Below are 8,140 nucleotides of genomic sequence, written 5' to 3' on the forward strand. Positions count from 1 at the left end.
CTACTTTATCTGCCAACTTGAAGACAGTTGTCATTTTCCCCTGAAGTGACAGATTGAGTTCATTGAGCAGGCTGAATATGTCGCACAAGTAAGCCAGTTTTGGCGCTCAAGTAACCGAAAGAATACGGTCATTTTTCAAAATAAAAGATCGTTCAGACTCGGATAAATGAAACGGAAATAATTAATGATTTCTTGTGCGGCCCGGTACCAATTGATCCACGAACCGGTACCGGTCCGCGGCCCGGGGGTTGGGGACCACTGCTGTACATGTTAAGAGAAGCACTGCAGTTTCTTCTCCCATTTCATCTGTGTGCTATGATAGAAAACCTTGAGCCATAACTTGAGATCTGAGATTTCGTCTTCTTTGTAATTGTGTGTAGATTGTGTACTGTACACATAATTTATCAAATTCCACTAAGTATGCCCCAGTGTAACCTCTATATTAGAGCAAGTTTCAGCAACACTACCTTTATTCCCTCTTTTTTTTGTCATTTACGAGATTTATCAGTGCAGAGACTCACTGCAGTAATAATAACAAAGCTTCTTCAATATGGGTGTGATGTCCTTTAGAAAGGAGATTTCAAAAGATTAGCTGCATTTCCTGTTCTGCACAGTTTATTTATCTCATAGTGTGACTACAGGTTTTTTCAAAAGTAATACAGGCCCAGTTCTGTGCATGTATGGTTTAGGGTTAGTGATGTTTTTGTGCCTTCTTTCCTCCTTTGAGACAAGCAGTTGTAGTACATTTTTAGTGCAATCTCACACACACACACACACACACACTGTGTTTTCATTCCTTGTGGGGACTTTACATTGACTTACAATCATTTCCTGGAGACTTATCCTAACCTTACCCATAACCACTACTTGCCTAACACCTAACCTTGAACCATGTTGCCACCCTAAAATGCAGTGATTTCCTTGTGGGGACCAGGCTCTGGTCCCCATAATGTAAGTAATGCAAAGGCACACTTACAAATAGAGACACAAACTTTCAAACATGCACTTGAACTATCAAGAACACAAACACCTGCAGTGTTTGTTTTGTTGACCAAAAGCACCAAACTGTTTTCATATGCTTCTTCCAATCCACTTTGCCAGGTGTCACCAGTCAATGTGTACACTCCCTAATTCTGAAGATATTATGATGTATATCAAGTATTAAAGTAAAGTATTGTCAAATATTCTTAAGGCCTCAGAAATAACCTCTATGAAAGTATATCAACAGAACTTACTAATCTTGCAGAACTAATTCAAATCTCCCAAAAGTAGACAAAACAAAAGCTAGAAGCAATTACACGTGGCTGCGGCTGAATGATGCGGCACTACAAGGTGGATTGAATTATTTCAGAAAATGCTGGCTCTCACTCTGGACACCGTTAGGCAGGTACAGTCTGTCCTGCTATTACCGCCTGGCAATCACATGCAAAATGAGCCTGGATTTGCTCTATTATCACATGGGAAAGGTCCTTTTTTCTCTGTTTGATGCAGTATGAAAGTAAATAATGGATAAAAGACAAATGGATTACAACAGTATAGTTACAGTAGCATGTTAAAGAACTAAGATCAAACTGCCACTGTTCATAATTCAAACATCTTAATGTTAACACTGAGAACGTCTTCAAATGCCATCCTGGGATGTTTCCAATCAGTTGGCATTAAAACATCACAAGAAACAACCTTTCTTATGTCTGTTACATATAAGACTTGCAACTATCGACCCATGCACAATTCAGACATTTTCTAACCAGACTCAAAGGTAGAATAACAACACAAAAGCACAGCATTTGATTGTTACATTTGGTTTCTTTGTCCACTTCCATTTCCTGTGACATGTCAAAAGAGGAGAGCCGCTGTCCTTAAAGAGACGTAACAGCTTTGACCTTAGTCAGGGTAAAGAGAGATGTGACATTTTGCCTGTGTGGGTGATTTCCTCTGTAGTAGAAATCTATACTCTGATATAGTACTAAGACTGATTCTATGTTATTGTCAGCACATGAAGCCTCTCACCAAACTTACAAGCATTATTTTATTCAAATTATGTTCATCCAGTTGAAGAAAAGATACAATAAAACATGTATGTAACATTTAAAATGGCCTCTGTCTTTCTGTCGGCAGGACATCATTTGTATGTGCCAGTTTAGGCAAAGCAAAACAAACAACAAAAACAACTTGGTTAAGTTTATGGAAATGGGTTGAGAAAGGATCTCTGGGGTCCTTTGCCATCATAGCTACAATAATAACCATGAGATTAAAGCTGCACTATATCAGTTTTCCCAATATTTTTAGTTGAAATATGCTCAAAAATATCTTAATGTGGGGAGGTGCTTGAAAGGCATCTGTGACCCACATGCTCTGAACAGCCTTGCAGCAGTACAAAGATATTCTTTTTAATATAATGTCATATAATATAATGCCATGCTACGTACGTGTTGTTCTTTCATGAGATTTTTGGGGTAAAGGCTGTTCAGTGTCCATGTCACTGTGCTCTACAGAGCAGTGGGAGACTCAGAAGCTGGATCCACTCACATTTGACTACAGTGGGTTTACTTTGAGATGATACATAGATATGGTTCTTTAGAGGAAGAGTTAAATTATTGACTGCCAAAATAGAATCTAATAATTTCTTTTGATAGCGACTCAAACTATATCCAACTGAAACAATCCACAGCACTAATTCTAAATTTTAAGTTATCGTAAACATCACGTTTTCTTCTGATGCCCAGTAACAGCCACTATATAAATACACTATACACTATATACACACTCTTTTTGAAATTATTTTTTGCTTTCAGCTTGTCACTGAACATCATAAAAGTACACAAACTTTACATTTAAAAGTTTAGTTTGGATCTCTCTCATAGATCTTTGATAAGGAGAATAAAACACTTATCACTGTAAAGATACTTCTTAATTAAAAGAACACAGCATACCATGCATAAGAAAACGTTTTACTGAAATAGAGAAAGGAAAGAAAAGAAGAGAACAGAAACAAAGAGTGACTTATTGGATTTAGATATGCTTCATTTAGGCAACTAAAGCAACTAATTGAGTCACCCATGATATTAAGATAAAGTTATAGACGCACTTCTACTATGGTCTGTCTGGTGTACAGATGGTGAGGCAGTTTGTCTTATTACACATATAGTGATGGAAACAACATGCAGCCTGACTGAGGTGCTGAGAATAATTTAAGAGCTGATGTGCACTTATGTACAAAAGGCTTTTCAACAGCAGCGGTAAGAAACATTTGGTTTTGAACATGTTGTAGATTCACTCTTTGAGCTACAACTGCTGATACAAAGGCTATTGTCACTCTACTCAACACTGTGTGGAGGCATGGTGCTCCACCTAACAGCAAATCAATATCTGTGGGTTAAAGTGTAAAGTGTGATGAATGCATCAGCAGTCTAAGGTGGACAGCCCCCAGCAGTGGTTCTGAATACTTGTTAATGCCACAGATCTATTTCTGGAAAGTTATTAGCATTTTCATAGTTCTAAAGGTGACGGAGCAGAATTATTCTCTTTTGATATTGTACATGAATATTCAGAAAGAACAGGACCTCGCTGAAAATGTTTCAGCAACATGCTGTGACAAAGCTTGATATGGAGTGATGCATGTTTTCTGTCTGTGTGTAAATAGGCAGGCAAACAACATCATAAGAGATAGAAAAGCCGGTTATGAAACTGACAAACTACACCACAGATAAATTACAACAGCAAGAATGGAGATAGGTAAACAGACACAGTTGTAAGCACAGTGATGGGCAACTGGAACACAGATAAAAATGATAACAGGGTATTCTGGCCTCAGATATGTGTGTAGTACAGGCAACCTAGGTGATACGGGAAGGTAAACACTCTTGGATATAGCAGATAATACAGTGACCAAAGACTAGGCAGCTAGCAATAGCCCAAACAGGCAGGGGTACAGTTTAACACAGGGCAAACATTGCAGGTACAGAGCAGAAAACTGACCAGAAACAGAGAGCACACTATAGTGCATCCACAGGTTGGCAATCAGAAAACAGGGCACACATAACTGGCCACAGACCAAGAAAATAATACGTCTGAACACAAGTGAATCCAAAATAATCCAAACCAGGCACACAAGGTCAGAGTTCAATAGAGAATGAATCTGACAGCAACATAGGAATGAAAGCTGGAAAGTCAAACAGCCACCAATTTGTGAACAATCGGGCAACGAATGCTGGCTGCTGGCTTAAATACCAAGTGGCTGATTACACTGATAACAAGCAGGTGAGTGAAGGTGAAGCTGAGCGAAGCAGAAGGGAAAGAAGACAAAGATGGGGACTGGGTTTAAAATAACAGCAGTATAGGGCTGAAACAAAACACTGGGATCATGACACATACAACTATATAATATATATTTATGTATATGTGCCTACTAAAAAATGAAACAATCTATACCGACCTCAACATGATATACAGACACAATCTGTTCAGCTGTGATGAGGAAGAGATATGTAGAAAGAGGCAAGGAGCAGACAGTGGGGGAAAAAGGTGTGTGACTGTCTGCTACAGTATTCACACTCACACTTACCTTTCAAATCCATGTCAAATACGTTTTTGTCATTATAATGATGCCACATTGCATGACACTACAGGTCTCACTGAAACTCATTTTAGGGTATTTTAAACCATATCTGACATCATTTGTAACCCAGAATGGATTTTTGTAACATTTTATCATTAGGTCTGCTTTGTGCTGGTTTTAAAAGTCTTCAGATATGTTGCAGCTAGAACTTAAACTACCCATCTATCAACCTAAGATGCATATCTTTGGACTGTGGCGGAGTACCTGGAAAGAACACACACAGAACAAACTACGCACACAAAGGACCCAGCTTGGCCGGGGCTCAAACCCAGAACCATTTTGCTGTGACACAACAGCGCTAACCACTGCTCCACCATGCTGCGTGAACCTAAACAAAATCCAGAAAACATAACCACATTACACTAGTTTTGTCTTTCCTTATTTGGCTGTCTATCCGTGTGAGATTAACCAACAGTGTTTATAATGAAAAGCCTGTCTGAGCCCTTTCAACTTTATATTCCACCTTGTCCTCTCTGCTCTCAAAAGTCAGGGCTTCTGTCTGTCCCCAGAGTTAAAGGGTCTTTTTCTCTCATGCCCCATTCCTCTGAAATAATCTCCTTACTGAAATGAAACTGTCTGACACTGCACAGTCCATTCCTTTTTTATTATTTCATGTTCATTCATAGATTTATTATGCAAATCACATATAGTGTATATCTTGTTATTTACACAGTATTTTCAGCACAAAAGTCCTTCTTTAGAAAGATTACCAACAAAGCAATGAAACCAGAAGAAATAATACCTTACCCTTTTGGAGATATTCAGCTATTTGGCAGCTCACCGATTTGAGTTATTGTGTTATTAGTCTTTAATCTACTCACCTGAAGCGAGCGCCAGTAAAGATGTCTGTGACTCTACCCAGGCCAGTGGGCATGAATTTAGAACCATAAAAACTTCAGCATGTACTATATATGATGCCAGGATAAACTCATTTATGTATTTTTTTCTAATTGACTACTTTCTTTCCCTCTCTAAAAAGACTAACTTGGTGCATAAAGACAGTGAGCTCAGCATTTCACCTGAATGGATTTCCTACATCACTCAGTGCAGTAACATTATAAAAACAACAAGCTGGCTACAGAGCTCTATGCATCTTGCCACCATTAGATATTGCATTCTTTCTAGTATTGATATGTTCTCGGTTAAGCCAGCATCATCTCTGGGCTATAACATGTTTTATTGATATTGCCATTTTCCTTCAAGGTGCCTGCTTTTATGTTATGACTGTAAGTAGAGGCTCTTACATTGAACTACACAGTTTAGCCTTGGATGAATGTATGTAAGTGTGTGTGTGCATTAAGTGTCAGAATCAATCATACATTTATTCCAAGTGTGGTTCAGTTTTATTGGTTTTATTTACTGATTGCCTCTACAACCACTAGCAAGCACCATATTTGGAGGGGATGCTGTGCCATCAGATGGAGCCATGTAATATAACATAAACATGTTAGAGAATTTAGTATCACTTAGTATTTACTGTTATGTTCTGTGTTTAAATGTGTGAAGGTAATTAAAAATACCTATGTGTGTTTGTATGCAAACACATTGTATACATTGGTGCACCAGCTATATGGTATATGAGATAGGCTATTTAGAGGTTTAAAAGAGGTTAAGTTAGTAGAAGCAATATAAACCAACATTTGAGATTCAAACATTAAAACAGAAGTTCAGAATACTTTGATTAACTAAACGCTATGATATTTTAATGTCCAAGAACAGAATCAAAATCTCATATTTTCCTTGTCTACAGAGACCAAAACCAATCCACAGCAAATGAATTCTTAAGCATGGTAAGAGAACATAAGCTCATGAAAATGGCATATTATAAAAATTGGAACTGACAAATTTACTTTAGATTAGTTGTAAAAGACCAGAAAACACTCTGGAGGAAAGATCACTTTGAGGACTTTAAATGGACAAAGCATTGGCAGAAAAAAATTCAACAGCAAAAACTGAACAAATTGCAGATTCTTCATCTAAGCTTATCTATGCAATCATCTTGTTCCAGGGTTTGGCCAAAAAGATGCATACTGTACAAGCCAAACCCAATGCAGAACCCCTTCTCTTCTAAAGTAAAGAGATGGCTGGAAAACTCATACAACAGGTGAAGTTGATCATCTAACTGGGAGTTTTCTTCTTCCTCTCTGCAAGTACAGAGCAGTGAAACAATCCCCTACTGAGAATTAAGCACCCAAGAGATCTGCCCGCTGTTTATGATGGAAGGCAGTCATGCTTAGCAAGACATGTCAGAAACTAAGTGTGATTAAGGCCAAGACACCGTCAAAACTCTTGGTCAGGTTTTTCATGTTTCCCTGCTAAAAGGACAAACCCATAAGGTCTCGTATACCCTGACCGGTTAGTGAAACCAGGTGTAAAATAGTCAGCACTTTATCAACTGGGGGCACGCCTCAGTGCTAGCAGCTAGTCTGGGACAGGAGAATACTGCTGCCAGTACATAGAACTCTTAATGCATGCTTGCTGTTATTTTGGTGTCAACAAATCATGAAACAGTGGGAATCCAACTTAACCCACCTGCCAAGATTGTTCATCCAATGTCAGCTGAGTGAGCAACATTTGCACAAATCTAGATTCTGCAACACAGGGCACACAACCCCCTACAAAAAGTAGAATGCATATGGGAAATTATGCAGTGGTATCTAACTGTGTGCTGGAAGCATTTCAGAAGCAGGGCATCTTCAAACAGTCTGTACTACAGTGAACACAATTAAAAAATTGTGGAAAATGGGTTTGCTCATAATAAACAAGTTTATTCAACAACATCTGCAGATGACAATGTTTATAGCTGTTCTGAATGGTGCTGTGCAGACAAGAAGATGAGCAGATTGATGTTTCTGCTGTTAAAAAATGCAACCAGAAAATCCTGAAAAAAGTGAAAGTTGTCAATGGCCAGTAATTGCCTGGATCAGGTTTGGTTGTTATGGCATTTAGAAAGTAGACTAATTAAAAATAATCAAAACAGGAACAATGTTCAGAGCTTTTCAAGGAAGGGAATTCTATTCAAAGTGACAGAAGTGTAAATGCAGATAATAATGTGTTTTTGGATGGCAGTCTGGAGCTTGGACAAAAGCGGAGCCTGGTAAATATGCATGTGTCTTTTGTTCACAGGTGTGGTGTGTAAAAGCTCCTCATGGGAGACCAATCTCAGTGTTGACATTTGCATTGGTGGAACTATGGTGAGTGGAAGACAAACTCATGAATAGAAATGTGTTTGTATAGATCATTGTGTTGGAGGTGGATGGCCTTTAATGACAGAGAAAGACCAGAGTGGGTGAGGGTGACTGATGGAGAGAAATAGGGACACAATGAAAGAAAGGCAAAGAAAGAGAGAGTGCTGGGAGGTTGTTGCCCACTTCAGTCTGTCATTTTGAAACCAATGCAACAGACGTAGGTATCAATACAAGCAAGCTTATGAACATGCGTTAGACAGGGCAGCACAATGATGGTGCAACCTCAGGTGACAGGTTCTCACTATTGTTGTTCAACTAACCGTTTATTGTTCAT

This window comes from Monopterus albus, unplaced genomic scaffold (genome assembly GCF_001952655.1).
Source record: "Monopterus albus unplaced genomic scaffold, M_albus_1.0 scaffold2.1, whole genome shotgun sequence".
Lineage (NCBI taxonomy): Eukaryota > Metazoa > Chordata > Actinopteri > Synbranchiformes > Synbranchidae > Monopterus > Monopterus albus.